Below are 17,306 nucleotides of genomic sequence, written 5' to 3'. Positions count from 1 at the left end.
AAAGCTCCAGCGGGAAGCATTTCATTCGTTGCTCTGGCGAGGACATGACGTAATAAACAATGAAACACTTACAGGGTAAATAAGGGACACGATAACCACATGCGTGAGACACAATTCAAATCTGTCGCCTCATCACTTACCTGTATGTCGTCTCAATGACAGCTCGGGCTGGACTCTGCGCTTGCAGATGATTCCATCCCACATAGCATGCATCTCGCATGTGCACCCACAAGGCATCCACAAGACGCCCTTTTGTTTATGCACAGCGCCGAATAAAGGCTATAAACATCAGGCAGTACGTGCTCCTTCGACACTCTGAGGGGCGATTCACTCGAGGCTGCAGTGCCTCTTGCCTACGCTATCCAGATGTTTCTCAAAAGGGCTCATCTTTACAACTCCGCCCACTTTGCTGCTGCGTTCGAGTTTGCGACAGTCGACTCATCTAACTAAAGATGCCCTTTTTATACCGTGAAGGGGGGGGGGGGGGGCGGTCGTTGAGTCAAATGACAGTATTTTTTGCATTGGACCACTTGCCACTCACGAAGAGCAGATTATTCTGCCTTCAGAGCGGCAGGAGGACCTTGCAGCACTGTATGCGGCTTACTTTCGTTTAATAATAATAATAATTGTTTTTTGGGGGAAAGGAAATGGCGCAGTATCTGTCTCATATATCGTTGGACACCTGAACCGCGCCGTAAGGGACGGGTAAAGGAGGGAATGAAAGAAGAAAGGAAGAGAGAGGTGCCGTAGTGGAGGGCTCCGGAATAATTTCGACCACCTGGGGATCTTTAACGTGCACTGACATCGCACAGCACACGGGCGCCTTAGCGTTTTTCCTCCATAAAAACGCAGCCGCCGCGGTCGGGTTCGAACCCGGGAACTCCGGATCAGTAGTCAAGCGCCCTAACCACTGAGCCACCGCGGCGGGTACTTTCATTCTGTTTGGTTTTGTTATAGGGATTAACGTCCCAAAGCGACTCAGGCTGTGAGGGCTCCGGATAATTTCCACCACCTGAGGTTCTTTAGCGTGCACTGACATCGCACAGTACACGGGCCTCCAGCGTTTCGCCTACATCGAAATGCGACTGCCGCGGTCAACGTCGAAACTGCGTCTTTCGGTCAGCAGTCGAGCACAGTAACCGGCTACTTTAAATGTAGCGTTAGCTTTCTTGCATATGTATGTTGGCGTACACTCGTTTGTATTATCTTTCGTTTCATTTTGTCACCGCTTTATCTTCTCTGTGCCGTGTCACAACCTTCACGGTAAAGGGCACGAAAGAAAACTTAGAATCTCTGAGGTATTGTCCGTCACAGACATCCACTGATAAGATAACGAAACTCACAAGCGTAGAATTTTCCGCCGCACCTTTGCTCCCCGTACTTCCTTCCTTGTCACCCGCTTCTGTTTATTTTCTTTGCCACCTATCTTTTTTGCTTTTGACTCTTTGTTAGACGTTCTTTTGAGATAAACACGGCACTTCACCTAGCTTTCCATACCCGTATCAGCAGTAGCTGGTTTTTAAGACGGACCTGATATTTTCAAGAGCAAGTGATTCACCTTTCCATTTTCTCCTCGCCAACCCTTTCGAATGATGAGCGTAAATAACGCCCGCCGAAAAATCACCGAAGCACCTCAGACGAAAAAGGAAGTCCCTCTTGTCGAATCGTCTTTCCTCCCCTGTTCAAGCTTTTGTTTCCGCCAAGTCCTGTCAGATATACTCCGGCGCTATCTTTATATTTGCTGCGTCTCTATGTTGCGTCATGCACAGGCTACGTCAAAGGTTACCAGACTACAGAGTTAGATTTTCAGCAGCATACACTGACACTTATAGCGCCTGCACTCTAAACACGAATTATCCTATACGGGAGTAAGCTGTCCCCTTTCAGGGGCAGGGTATACAAGCCAAGCCTCGGGGTGCATTTCCATCAATAAAATGCGGCATACTTACGGTTGGCAAAGGAAACAAATTCCGTCTTAAAAAATGCGAAGTTCTACCAATCATTTAGATTTTAACCGATGTTTAAATCTCATTTATTAGATAACCTCAAGACCTCCGGGGCCGCGTTTAAACGCCTCCTCCTGTTGCGAACTGCATCAGTTCGCTTTGCAGTGGGGCTACGCCTCCGATTCCAAGAGTAAGCGTTCCATAAATTTGTTGATCGAACTGTACCCCTGGCTTTGGGCGGCATACCCTGCTCGTAAAAGGGAGAGTGCGTTAGAGGACAGCTTACTCCCCTTTTACTCCCATATAAATGCATTCGTGTTAAGAGTGCATAAGGCCACCAAGGTTCTCAAATGTGAGAATGATCTTTCTCCTGCCCCCTGCAGAGATCCATAGGCTCGGAGCTGACGCAAATTCCCCATTACACGGACCCAAAGGAGGACCTTGTGAGGCTGTGGCCTGGGAACTTTTCGCGCACCCTGCATATTTGCTTGGCTTTTTTTTTTTTTGCGCCCTTGCTTTCGTAAGCGCTGTTGCACTGCTGCCCTGCCGTCACGTGCCGCTCGTTCAGCATAGTCAGGGGCGGATGTAATGAGCAACAGGAATTTCCAAGGGGCCTTCCCACTTTCTTAAGCTCTCGTTACACAGCTCTGAGAGGATTCGTCAGAGTGCCTCATTTCCACAAGAATTGAAACCAGCGCTGTACACCGCGGCTTTACCAAGCAGCTAGGAAAAGTGCTCTGTTGCACGAAATCTGAAAAAAAAAATGCCTGTAAACGCGACGATCACGTCTCGATTTGCATACCCTGTTGGTTCGCATACAGTGCCCGGGTTCCAAATAATGTCAGGGAATGCGTCTAAGAGCGACGATTACTACCGCGTCGTTTTGTATACAGAGGGACTCAACCTGAGCTGTATTAAGGGTTTGAGTGGCTGAAGCGCACAAAAGACACGGCACATAGGCAAAGACGGACACGACACAGGCGCTGTATTAAGGGTTATGCATAGAACAAGGGGTATACGCTGGGTTCTTGCCCAGAGGCTAGCGCGAACAAAGAAGTGAGCGCTTCAGTTCTGGCAGTTATCAGACACTGGTAGCTGAATCCAAACACGTGCGTCCGCTTAACAAACGTGCGCCGCCGGAATTCCTGTGAATGACAGGTGTCCGTTCTAGTTGAATCACCATCCACATATTGCAGGCAAATGTGTTGGTGAAGGCTCTTTCTTGCGCCTTAAACACTGTCAGAAGGCACATGGATCACCGCAAAAAAACGTTATCCGGTCAGTTTTTATGTTTCGCGCACACACCATCTGTGACTACTTTGGCCTAAATATCAATGGTGATTCAATTACCGTGTACCGACTTCGACAAGTGAAGCAGAGGCTGATATCAGCACAAAGAAATACAACGAGTTTGAATGGATACGCTACCGTGCCGTGGAGTTTTCTGACTTGCGTGAGTGAATGAGCATATTCCCAGAACGCAGGGTGCTATACCGCTACTAGGCCGATCTCGCGATCACGAACTGCCAACAAGGCGCGCTTTACAAGAGTCCAGCTGTGGGCAACGATTGTGTCCGAGAGAACAAAGCATTCGCTGAGTGTAACATCTGAAACAATAGGAGCACTTTAGTTCAGCAGTCTATAAAGCGACCGGTAGGACACACTGTGCGAGCTTCGATATACTTTGCGAGCGGCTAACAACGTCGTTTGCTGCCTAAGACTTTAAGGCTTTAACGTTTGCGCGTGCCTTTCAACAACACAACGTTCAAGGTCCCTGCCGTCGCCGCACATTGGCTAGCACAAGGCACCACACGCAGCAGTGTACCCCGTTCCTGTTGCTTTGTTTACATGTAGTTATAGCGCCGTGCATGCATGTTGCGTACGTACATTCTTCCGCCGTTCCCGTTGCGCGCCGAGGTCGCAGCTGTCGAGCCGATCTCCCTCTATTGTGCGCAGGCCAGGCGCGCCGCGCAGGTTGCCTCTGCGCCGGCCATTCTGCAACCACTGCCCGTCGGCGTCGCGCGCGTGCGATTCCGCGCGCAAAAACGCCCGAGCCTCGCTGCCGCTGCCACGAAAGCGAAGTGCAGCGGCGGCAGTCGTTATCAAAAGCGCGTGCGAGCCTTCCTCTCTCGCAACCCCCTCCCTCCCAAGAGGACGTTGTTGTTTCTCCCTCTTCAGTCACGTGAGCTTCCCGGCACGCAAGTACACATGGAGCAAGTACAGCTGTTTTGCAACTCACTGCCGCGGCGTCGCACGCCGTCAGTGGGGGCTTCCGCGAAGCGTTAGCGACGTTAGTCGAGAGAGGGCGCGATAGGCAGCGCAACCGCCACAACTGCTAAACATTCTTCGGCCTGTACTGCTACTACTAGATAAATGGCGGAAGCCAGTAGCCACCTAAACCAAGGAGCATAGGAGATGTTTTTGTTTTCATTTGTAGTTTTTCACCACTGGGAGATTCATAACAGGAGAAAAAAAAAACAACCACATGCCGCCGTTGGGATCCGAACTCACGACTTCAGAATTTCGCGTTCGGTGCTCTACCAACTGAGCACCTTTTTCCCCTTCACTTGTACGCTTACTGGTACGACTAGACCTATTTAGAGTTTATTTTCTGCGCAGGCTGGCCTACGCATGTTCGAAGGCCAGATGTGCTGAAACACGGACCTGACTAATTAAACGGCCTGGTTACAGGTTTTTCGTAGGTGAACATGTCCTCATTGGTACAGCCGGCAGCAAAAGTTTGCGGGATGCGTGCGCTTGGGAGGAAATTCATCGCAGCGCCCCCTATCACGACCCAGTCGCCTGGTATTAGATACCAGCGCATCGACAACCGCTTACACTTGCAGGCATTTTAGGCGATTGGCTTGCAGAACAGCGCCGAAATACATTGCAGCGGAAACTGTTACATGACGCCCAACATGGCGGAGCCTCACTCCGCCCATAGACTAGGGATGGGAGTGCTCAGAAAAAATTAAATAACCTCAATTTCGGGAGAAAAAAATGTGCTAAGCTTTTAATGTAGTTACACCGAGTAGACGGGCGAAAGCGTGTGTTTAGCCTGATTGGCTCATGGTTTTGCCTTGCTGGGTCGTCGCCACGTCTGGCGACGATATTAGGCCGATAGTGGTTAAGGGTGGTTTACTGGGACGTGGGCAGCGCCGGCGACGAAGTCTATCCCACAGATAGATAGATAAAGAGGAGGGAAAGGCAGGGATGTTAACCAGAAAGGGGTTCCGGTTGGCTACCCTGCACTGGGGAGGAGGGATTAGGGGACTAAAATGAGGAAGAGAGAAGGGGAAATAGGCATAACAAACACACGCACAACGCTGTCACAATTTGTCACTCAATCCAGTCGCTCTCAAGTTGGCAAAGAGTGCCTTGTATGCCCTGAGGGCAGTCGACTGCTGTGGCCACGGACCGAGGATCTTTTGTTCTGTTAATGGGCGAGGATCGAGGCCGTCCAGGGCACAACACAGTGTATGTCTTGCCCTCGCAAATGCCCAGTCGACTGCTGTGGCCACGGACCGAGGATCTTTTGCTCTGTTAATGGGCGAGGATCGAGGCGGTCCAGGGCACAACACAGTGTATGTCTTGCCCTCGCAAATGCAGGGCACTCACAGAGAAGATGACCGATGGTCTCCTCACAACCACAGCTCTCACAGGCAGGGCTGTCGGCCATCCCCATCCGGAAGCATAGTAATTGGTAAATGCAACATCGATCCATAAACGGCATAACACACAAGTAATCCCACAATCCCACAAGTAATCCCACAAGTAATATCCCACAAGTAATCGGTGAAGCAGCGGGGCGAAAGGCAGGGTCAGAAGGAGCAGTTCTCCGGCGCGAGCGTCGTTGTTGTTGTAGCCACAACGTCAGCCGGCCCTCTCAACAGCTTCTTCTTCTCCTTCTTCGTCTACGTCTTCTTCTCCTTCCCCTTCGTTGTTGTCGTCATTGGCGTCTGCGCATGATCATCTTCTTCGTTCCAGTCGTATTAGTTGATGAGGACGACGATGCGGAATGCACAGCGCGAGAGTGTGCTGCAGTTTAAGACGAGGCGTAACCGGCTGCGGCGAGGCCATATAGTGCTCTCGTGCAGTGACCAGTGACTCTGATCTGTTCGTGATGGAATCCCAGTCAAGGAAGCTATTTATTTCATTTATGGCTTGCCCAAGGTAACCCTCAAGGTCAAGCTTCACTCAAACTCGATGAGCCGATTTGACCTCGTGAAGTAGTGCTTTGGCGCGAAAACTGTTTCTTGTGTTGTTTTTCCCCAATGGATGGGAAACCGAAAAAAAAGGACATGGGGTCTGTGAATGAGGTATTGAATTATTCCAATGAACGCTTAAACCGTGTTGGACGACTTTGTAAAAATAAAATACGCAAAAAGTGAGCTTCATTTAATATTTTGTTCAAATTCAAAAATAATTCGGGGTTGAGTCACTAAACCATGCTTGCCTTTCAGTTCGCTAGGAAGGCATAAAGACAAACGTTGCACGGTTCTGTTCTGCCTGAGAATGCAGCAACATGTGGCTAAAATTTTAAAACTAAATTTTCTAATCGCCTGCGATTTCTTCACTATTGCATATATGTGCTAAGAAATTTGTTTCCTCGAGGAGAAAAAAAAAAGGGTTGCCATTTTTGGTCTTGGCAACATTGCAGTCCTTATTACCTCTCATTTCTAAAAAAAAAAAAAATTACAGCCACTAAGTGTCAAGCGCGGCGATGATAGAGAAAATAATTGGGGTGAGATCAGAATAGTCTGCTGCGTTGCAACATGTGCACCCTAAAAAAAAAAATTGGTGTACTATCAGCAAGAAATGAGACGGGAACAAGACAACTGTAGCACGAACAGAAAACGAGAAGCTCTTAGCCGAAGGAACCTCAATACTAGCGGAGGTTAATTTCACTTCGAAGGCACGATGACTGATCTATAGAAGTGTTAGTAAACCTGACTTGTACTTCCACGCCGGATGACAATATGTTGGTGTTTAACGCGCTAGCTTTAAAGGCACCGCGTCCCAGAAAAACCAGAAAAACCCAAGTTTTCGGCGGCGCGGCAGAAAAGTTAGGACTAACCGACCGGTTCGTGACGTCAAAACCAGATGGCCTCGCGCGGGTAATTCAGACAGCCCCATGCGATCATGCTCATCCTTCCCGTGTATGTTGTTACGTGACGGCAAGCCGATGAAGATGGAAAATGGATGGCATCATTTTAATGGTCACTGGCCTCGCGTGAGCACTCCGTCCCGCGCCACTGCTAGCTTCGTCTTCTTCGTCACAATAAATATATATTCTGCTCCGTCAATGGTCGGAATCGGCACGGTGAAAAAATAAATTGGTGCTGGCATGCTCGGATCGGTGGCAACCGTCTTAAGGACTTTCATATATGCAAATTTAGGTAGGCTGGGGAGAATTAGGGGGGATTTGAACCCACGACCCTTGGATTGCGAGACGTGCACGCTACACATAGGCCACAAACGCTCTTTTTTTTCTTTATTGCATGGAAGAACTTCTGTAGAAAGGAGGAAACTTCAATCAGATTAGTTCGCGTCTCAAGTTACCGGGCTGCTTAATATGAGCCCCCCATAGCCTTAACTCACCACTGCATCCCCATCAAAACATCAAAATTCAGGGAGGCACACACAAGCATCTAGGCACGGCAGCCAGCTTGGAGGTTCGTCGCGAGCAGCATATACACTCCTCACCAACGCACACTGTTCCCGAAACACAGATTTGGACGATCTTGGTGGCTCGGCATGTCTGTCCATCATACGGCTTTTCCAAAGACTGAATAGTCCCATCAACACAAACACGTCATAAGGCACAACAGAGTTTTTGTCAACAGGCAGAAATCTAATAGTGTATGGTGTAATTTCAATGTCCTTCTTAAGAGTTCGTTGTAGTATGTCCCAAAAGAACATGGCATCACGGCACAGGATGAAGCAATGATCAATTGTCTCAGGCACGTTACACAGACGACAATTCACATTCCAGGGTACAAACATCCCCTTGTCATTAAGAAATGTCTTGACAGGCAGCGTCGCTGTGTGTAGTTTGAAAAAGAACGTTTTAGCGGCTGCCTGAATGCACATCCGCCTAACACGCTTTAGAACACTGATGTCCAAAGACCCCAAATAAGGCTGCCGATACGATGGTGTAGGGAACAAAGACTCAGTGAGAGCCTGGGTCATCTGCTTTCTCGAGAGGCTATACAGGTAATCTAAAGAGAAGCGCACAGTGAGAAAATTGAAAGTGTCAGCAACCTCCTTAAGAAATCCCTATAAAGTCCCCTCACGAGCCTGCACAGTCGGTGCGAATAAGTAAGACAAATGAAAACTAAGCCGCCTAATGAGCACAGCTACCAGAAACGGGTCGTTTGCCAATTTGAAAAAGAAAAAACGGGAAACGAGTTGATGCACGAACAGGTGAACAAGGCCCACTCCACCACCCTCTAAGGGAAGGAACAAGTTGTCACGCCTCATCGGCTCCCATTGAGAGCGCCAAACGAATGCTGCAAATATTCTATGTATTGCTTGCACCTTCCTCTCGTCGGTTTTACCAGGATTGAGGTGGACCTGGAGAATTCGTTATGGTTTTTGACTTGCTGTGGAATCTTAAAGGGTCGCTGAAAGGGGCTGTAATAAAGTTGCGGTATGCCAGCGATATTAAAGGACGCCGCTTCACGAATATCCTCCAGCAAGAATTTTTTTTGATGCTCCTTATATTTAAGTTATCTGAGTTTTAATGCGCTTTGTAATCTGACTTATCTGCGTGAAGCGCAATTGTGACGTCACAAACATTACTTCCGGACTCCCGTGCGTGCGTTAAATGCTCAACTAGCGACTGTACTCTATTGGGTAGAAAATTAACGCAATATAAAAGCGTCCACAAGTGAGACAGAACCGAAATCACGCCTGATATTGTGTGTTCAGCAAACGCGAACTGGTATCTTCGTGCGGGTAACGTTTGTGACGCCATAAACGCACACATACCGAAAGACATGAACGGAGACCTCGAAAAGGCAAACTTAAGAATCGAGCTACAGAAAATGAAAATTGGTTTCAAACAAAGAAAAGACGGAGTAACTGTTTCGCTTCATGGTGGACACCTCAAGCGTGCCCTGAGAGAAGGTACACGAGCGAAAGAAAGAAGAGGTGCAGTGGAGAATTATGATTAATGATACGGATTGGCGCAAGGGTATCTGAGGCCAAAGAGCAAACATTGGATGATCTCAGGATGAGAGCGAAACTTATCGCGGGTTAGAGGTATTATACCACAGCTGTGAGAGACCGGTCAATGCCCTGGAGTAATTTTTTCGATCACCTGGGGTTGTTCAACGTGCGCTGACATCGCACAGCGCACGGCCGTTTTGCGTTTCGCCTCCACCGAAAAGCGACCGCTGCGGCCGGGATTGAACCCGGGAACAGCAGCTGGGCTCAAGCCGAGCACTCATAACATCTACAGCGGGGGGTGACAGAAATAAAATACCGCTCTGCAGAGCAATTAGGCAGAAATGATCAGGACAGTGAGGAGAACCTGCAGGAAAACCCATCGTTGTGACTCAGGGGCTTCGACGTTCGGCTCCTGATCCCATGGTCGCGGGTTCGGTCCCTGCCACAGCGGCTGTATTTCGATGGAGGTGAAAATACAAAAATTCCAACGGGGTGTGCAGTGTGAGTGCACATTGTTGAGCGAACCCCAAGTGGTCGAAATTAATCTGAGCTCTCCACTACGGAGTCCCTCATAGCCTATGTGTCACTTCGGGACGTTAAAGCTCACAATTTACAACTAAAAACCTTCAGAAAAAGCGCATATTGGTGAACATTGAAGAATCAAAAAATCCCTTGAGCTTCTTTTTTCCGGATGGATACGACTCCCACGCGCTTCAGATGGGCCAGGCTAGATCCGGTCTGGCAGACAGAACCAACAAGGAAGCTGGCGAAAGCACAAGCACAAATATTTGAGGCATCGCTAAATGCGGCACAAAAAGTAAACACAAAACAATTCGGCAGAGAGACTTAAGGCTGCTTACACGTGAGAATTCGAAAACATTAAAGCGGTGAGTTGCATTATGACTACGAGTCATGGCTTTGACTACGAGGCATGACTGTGCATGGTTTGTACAAACTCTATACACCTTACATTACGCTACTTATAAAGTGATGAGTCATGTTACGTTGCAGAATGGCTACTAGGTCATGAGTGATGATCTTCATGCGTCACGTTTCGTCATCCATGACTACACATGTTCGCTTACATGTGTTGTTACCTCGTACAATGGCATTCTGACATCATCCAAATTTTGTGCCATGGACGGCGACGGACGTTTTTGTGCTAATGGGACATATAATGCTTACACATTAAAACTAGGCCTCGCGAAGAAAGCGAAAGCACGCACGAGCTTTGCACGTTCGCGCGCAGCCACGAGCACTGACGGGCCATGCATAGAAGATCTAACGCTGCAGACCAAGCGTAACATGGAATATTCTTATCATCTATCAAATATGAGTGGCAAATTCCGCTTTCAACCTGAACTTATGAATTTCAACTTCTAAAATATCAAAATCTGAATGTCAGGGCAAGTTCACCGTGTCTGGTCGGGCTGGTTGGCTGGTATCGACTGTCGAAGAGTTCCTTGTTGATTAGGGAACCAGTTCGCTGCGCAGGGGGAGCAAATTATTCGGAAGGCCGCTGCCGCAGCTGGGGCCTGCGATGAACTGTAGCGGGCGCACAGGTCGTGGAACTGATGCAAAGCCGGCGTATCCTCTTCCCAGCTGTGTGACGTCCTCTCAGCGCCGGATCGGCACTCCCTACTGAGCACAGACTAGAGTGTCGCAATCCACCGTGCCGTTCCATCTCTCTCTTTACCCTCAGCCTCCCCCCCCCCCCCCCAAAAAAAAAAAAAGATGACAGGTGATGCTCTACAAGAGCAAGGTTTGAATGTGCTGGAAAGCACTTGACCACACTAACGACTGCTTGTCTATTCTTCAAGCCACTGCAAAACCGTTTGTTAGTCATTGCCCACATTGCCTGGTCCATGTCTGGCGCGAGGTCGACGCCACTGGGCGACACGCGGAGGTTTTATAGCCGAATGCGTGGTGGCTTTCCATGACGTCAACGGAGGCGGAAATTGTATACGGTATCCAACGTATGATCGCTCGCGCCAACTATGATGACGTAATGAAAAGTTCCGGCTCCAATGCTGCTGCTTCACCGCACAGACTATGGTCACCTCTATCCGTCAAGTGACACGACACCCGTCGTGGCTGTCTTTTTTTCTTTTATTGCCGACTTCAGCACGTCATTTACAAACCAATCCACGCGAACAACACAGCACAGACGCTAAAACTACGTCACCAGCACTTGGGGTTACGTAAACACATTAAGATTCGCGCATGTATAACAAAGCTTCCATTCTCGGAAGCCACTCCGGCACTGGGTCTTGTATCTTGTGGCCTTCAATAACTCTTCCTACTGGCTGTCAGGTTCCGTACTCGCTTCCCACTTCAAGTTCCTGTATTCAAATCCAACCCGTGGTAGTAGTTATTATTGTGGGATTTTTTTTTCTGTTTGTGTGACGCAGAAGGACGAAACAGAGATGATTTGCTTTGCTGGGTCGTCGGCACGTCTGGCGACGGTATTAGACTCGCGTTAAGCTCTGATCGAGGTTAAGCTGGTCTGTCTGTTCACGCCGCAGATGGAAGTTGATGCAGACGACGATGATGTAATGTACAGCGCGAGCGTGTGTTGCAGTTTGCCATGTGCGTCATGCGTGGACGTTTAAACGATAGATCATTTCATCCTCCACTGCCGGCAGCTTGCACGGCAGAGAATTCAGTTCTTGCAAAATCCTCTCGCTCAATCAGGGCTGCCGTTTGCTCTTCCCGTCCCCGTCTCCTTCGGTGCAACCGTCAAAGGGCATGCCATTAAGCAGGTGTGTCAGCTTCTTCAGAAGTATATTATTGAAACCGGGAGATTGTTGTGTAAACTTCTGGATGCCATTTCATTCCTCTCAAAATTATTTTCTTTCTGATTAATTCTTAAAATTTAGTTATTTTACTCGCACCGCTTTTTTTCCTCGATTTTCATTCCGATTTCCTCAAGCTCTCTGAAAATTCGTTATTTTCTTTTTCTCTCAGAGTGCGCTCTATTTATGCGCCGCTGGAGATAAACCTAGATGAGCTTTTCCTGTTTAGATCTGCACCAAACCCTGGCCAATCACCCACCGTGCGTATGTGCCATCCCATTTGAGGCAACAACAACAACAACAACTCGAGGCGTGATCGGCTGATAGCACAGTGTTCTCGCGCAGTGGCCAGCAAAGCTGATCTGTTCGCGCCACCGTGGGCCCGAAACCCAGTCGCGGCATTATTCATTTTATTTCTACACCCTCAAGGTTAGAGACGCCAAAGTTTATTGGCATGGTTTGACCCCGTGATGTAGTGCTTTCGCGCTAAAAAAAAATTGGAGGACGCTTAAGCTTCGTCTTTAAGAAGGAGACGTGACAGCGCGTTGCAGCGTTGCCAAGGATTGCACGGAACGCCATCGCCCATTCGGCCCGACGCGTGACCCGTTGAACAATTTAAGGAAAGGACGCTTGTCTCATATGTCTCGGCGTACACCCGAACCGGGCCGTAAGGGAAGCGAAATGAAATGAAAATTGGTTTTAAGGAAAGGGAATAACGCCTGCCTCAATTCTCGATGGACACCCGTACCGCGCCGTAAGGGAAGGAAGAGAAGGAGGAGTGCGAGGAGGACGATTTTTCGCTCACGGCCAACGCCACCGACGCCAACACCGGCTTTTGAAGCGAAAAGCTTCACTACGCTAATAATAATTGTTTTTTTTTGGGGGGGGGGGAAAGGAAATGGCGCAGTATCTGTCTCATATATCGTTGGACACCTGAACCGCGCCGTAAGGGAAGGGATGAAGAAGGGAGTGAAAGAAGAAAGAGAAATAGGTGCCGTAGTGGAGGGCTCCGGCATAATTTCGACCACATGGGGATCTTTAACGTGCACTGACATCGCACAGCACACGGGCGCCTTAGCGTTTTTCCTCCATAAAAAACGCAGCCGCCGCGGTCGGGTTCGAACCCGGGAACTCCGGATCAGTAGTCGAGCGCCCTCCGCGCTTCGCGGGAGCCGGCGTATGTCGGAGCACGAGTGACGTCACGCACGGCGCAAGTGGCCGCCACCGACTCCGTCGCCTGACCTTTCGCAGTTGCCGCGTGCTATACGTCGTCGTTTGACGTTCGCCACAAGCGCGTGTTTATCGCGGAGGCCGACTATATAACCGCTTGCCAGAGAATATTCGTGCGCACTCGACATGGAAGGGAAGGAGAGCGCGGCTGCTGCTAGACTACGCAGAAAAGCTGATAAACTAAATTCGTCCGATCCAGAAGTACTCGCTTGGGAGTTGGCTGCAAAACAGCAAAAAAAAATGATAAAGCCAAAGCTAAACGTGCAGCCGAAACGCCTGAACAACGGGAAATACGCCTTGCTAAAAGACGTCGGAAAGAAGCCGAAAAGCGTGTCTTGGCCGCACCTTCAACCAGCAGCAGCCAAGCGAGTGAGGAAGAGGAAACAAGAGCGTCAGAAGAGGAAAATCCCATGACTCGCTGTTACAACGACCACGTGGTACGACTTAGTGGTACGACTGGCTTTTCGCTTGTACATCCAGGCTTAACCAGAGCTAAGCCACTGCCTAATTGTTTCTGCTACACGAGCTCCTTGAAGCTGTCGCGTTAAACGGAGTGTTTTTGCGACTGAAGGGAAATTAAAAGGACAGTTCACGGGCCTGTCCACTGGCTCGAGCTAAGCCAGAATCACTGTCACGTGTAGACAGAGGACAGCTGAAGGAGATGTCAGAAGAAAGACTGAAAGAATAGTCGCGCGTCGCAACAAGAGTAGCAATTTCTTGTGAGCTCGCACCACAGAAGGACACATACAAGACATCGTGCTGTTGGAAGCAGCAAAGTAATCACTCGAACACACAAAATGGAAGATGGATTTCTTGTGCGTTAATTGTGAGCTGTAAATTGTTCCCATCATTACATCCGCGCTTATTCCTCTAGCGCTGTCAACTGTACTGCGACACGTTAACTATAGCCCAAACTTCTGCAGTCAGCAACCCACATGGAATACTTTCTCTTCGAGAGAGAGCATTTGAGCACTTGAAGATATGGTCGGTATCTCAGTAAGATGTTGGGTGGAAATGTTAGTCGAACGCAGTCGTTTACGACTGCGTATAGTCGTTATAACAACCTTCTGAATTCAGCTTTGTACCTCAGCGTCGTTCCGGGCTAATATGTAGCCTGTCCAATTTTTTTTTTTTTTGCGGGGGGGAGAGGGGGTCGGCTAGATGCCCTTTGTTTTAAAAGCTTCAAGCGTCGTGTTGATAGCAGAATTTTCTGCTTACACGGCTGTAAAACTCCACAGTGCAAGAACTACTACTTGCGCCTGTTTCGAAGCGATCTGCTACTTCATTTGATGGTACATTGCTATTGATGGAAAGTAAACTGCTGCTTAGCAAATTTCCGCTCTTAAGAGGACCGCGACTTACAACGGGATAATGCGTTTTATTACTTCATCTTGTATGATCAGCAATCCTTCGGCGACCTAACCAAATCGCTGAAATTAAGAATCTTTTGTTCAGCAGGAAGTGAAATTTTCGACAGTAACACGCTTTGCGAACACTTTCACAGCCAGAAGCTCTGGAAGCACCAGCTGTACAGCTAAATGAAAGCAACAAGCTTAGGAAATATTAATTATCGTTTAAATCAACGTGAGCATGATATTTACTTGACACTGCACAACTGTAAACAGTATCACTCATATTTCTTACCTCTATGGACCTCCTGCATGTTTGTAAACAAACGAGGTGGCGCTGCAGTCGCTAGCGAGCTCGTGGTAGGCAAAAGGTCGGGGAGTGGCGTCGCGGATAGGTGTTGAGCGCGGGTTTTCAAGGCTTGTAGTAATAATAATAATAATTGGTTTTTGGTGGAATGGAAATGGCGCAGTATCTGTCTCATATATCGTTGGACACCTGAACCGCGCCGTAAGGGAAGGGATAAAGGAGGGAGTGAAAGAAGATAGGAACGAATAGGTCCGTAGTGGAGGGCTCCGGAATAATTTCGACCACCTGGGGATCTTTAACGTGCACTGACATCGCACAGCACACGGGCGCCTTAGCGTTTTTCGTCCATAAAAACGCAGCCGCCGCGGTCGGGCTCGAACCCGGGAACTCCGGATCAGTAGTCGAGCGCCCTAACCACTGAGCCACCGCGGCGGGGCTTGTAGGCGCGTTTCCAGTTTCTGCGAATCATAGCAATGGTTGATGCTTCCAACTTAGTAATTTGTCGAAGTACACGAGCTCGCGTTGTCCACGTGCGGCCTATAAAGAGAAATAGTTTGCCACTGTGTATTGTATATATGGTTAGTAGTAAACATGTAGAAAGCGTTCCTGCCGTTTTTTTTTATTATGCGCTCGGCATTGAATAAAACAAGTTTTGACACTCTGCACTAGCCGGAATGATTTTACTTCGGGACAGTAGTGAGGGGAAGTGCTGGCGTTGTTTCGTCGGAGCAGACATGCGCTCATCGTCTGCTGACATACGTACGTGTCGCGCTGCGCGAAAAGTGGGGACAGCGTCGTGTCCCCGATCTCCTGTCTCGCTTAGCGCTGTTTTTAGGCGCATGACCACGCACCAGCCAGGCCGACTTGTCCTCTTGTTAAGCTGATCGATTTGCTGAAAATTTTTGATTTCTAGAATTATTTCCTTTCCTAGCCCTGAAGTCTAGTTTCGTGACGAAAAATTATAGCAAAATATTGAGTACAAATTTATAAATTACGCTTTTTAGAAGTGTGGTCGTCAAAAATTGTGAGGTAATTTCTTTGATTTCAGTGCCGCATTTCTTTGACCAAAGCGAAAGCGAAGATGCCATAAACGAGGGAATAAACTTTAAGGTTCGTTTTGTGACTTCTCACATTTTCTGCGACTGGATCACTCACCTTCGTAATTCGCATGAAAATCAAATGATTCCATTTGTCGCAAACTATTCCTGAGACGTTGAGGAGAGTAATAAATCTCTCGATTTTTTTCCCTACACGTGCAGTATTGTGTTATTTTTTGTAAGAAACGTTTTCATGCAACTATGCATGCGTAAGTACTGATCATATAGAAAAAGAACTAATCGCGTCATCATACAGAATAGGGCTTTATGTACATGCTGGCATAAAAAAACTGCTCACTATCTACTCAATTATTTGAGACCTTGGGGGGACTTGACGACGGTGTTAATTATAATTGCCCAGAACTGCACCAGGTATAGCTATGAATAAAAGGAATGACTGAAACTAGCGTAGGAATTTCATATTTGCACCAAGTTTAGTTACATATCGCATGCATGAATAACGAAAACACTTTTCATGCCGCGTCCCCTCTCAATCTCGCCACGTGTCTGTTAGTAGCACGCCTGCGGCTGCTTCTTTGCAAACAAGCTTCGCGATCATGTATTACCTCATGAAACATGACACATGCATGATACAATGAAAATAATGGCGTTTAGCACACTTAAGGTACGCTATTCTAAGCACACCAAGCACACCGCGCAAGATTGACACAACTTACCAGACTTCTTTCTACTCGAATGAAATAATTACGTCGTCATATCAAGAAACAGTTTGAAGTAAATAATAAATGTGATAAAACGCGCCATTAAAACATGGTGTGCTATTAACAAAAAAAAAACGCATTCCTTGGAGGCGAGTGAACCTGTCGGCGCCCCGTGCACTCCGGCTCAAGGTGATAAGTACGTGTGCAGCTACATATGTCTTTTTTTCCTTGAGCAATTATCAGCCTACTATCCTGAAGTTCAGGTGAATGAACGCAGTAACTTGCATGCTATTAAGTGCATTGAGTGGCAGTGTTTATCGACTCCCAGACTTCGCGCTTTACTACCGTGGCTTAATGCCTGTTAGCCAGTTTCCGAATGCGGCATTTATGCGCGAGAAACCAATCGAGGCTAATTTAATATTTTTTATGCTACTACGCGGATCCAGCAGTGACGCAGCCGGTCAATATATGCTGCTTCTGCAGTGCACAGGCTTGAAGCAGCCGCCGCTAACTGCGGCAGCTGCGGTAGGCACGGCAAGCGGAACCTGTTTTGCCTACCATGCGAAAGTCGCTGCTAACATCAGCGCCACCGCATCTTCGTGACGTCGCGGGGTGAAGGAGGTCCATAGAGATCCCAGTTACCTCCAGTTAGGTGACAGCCGAGATGACTCCATTGCTAAGACACCGAACTTATTAGTATATGAGAGAAGCGCTTCAATTGTTTGTCGTAGTTGGGGGCATTTTGAA

At 48.2% G+C, this 17,306-nt stretch overlaps 1 pseudogene across 1 annotated transcript in view; it reads right to left on the bottom strand.

Moving 5' to 3' along the window:
• LOC144098535 (MFS-type transporter SLC18B1-like) overlaps nt 1–3,973 on the bottom strand; it is a 32,754-nt pseudogene extending 28,781 nt beyond the window's left edge. Inside the window, exon 1 of the transcript XR_013307198.1 lies at nt 3,834–3,973. The product of XR_013307198.1 is annotated as an MFS-type transporter SLC18B1-like (transcript). The remainder of the gene's footprint in view (nt 1–3,833) is intronic.
• Nucleotides 3,974–17,306: the final 13,333 nt, after the last annotated feature.

This window comes from Amblyomma americanum, chromosome 7 (genome assembly GCF_052857255.1).
Source record: "Amblyomma americanum isolate KBUSLIRL-KWMA chromosome 7, ASM5285725v1, whole genome shotgun sequence".
Taxonomy (NCBI): Eukaryota; Metazoa; Arthropoda; class Arachnida; order Ixodida; family Ixodidae; genus Amblyomma; species Amblyomma americanum.
Note: the sequence above shows the minus strand (reverse complement) of the source record. Positions and strands in the feature narration are given on the sequence as shown.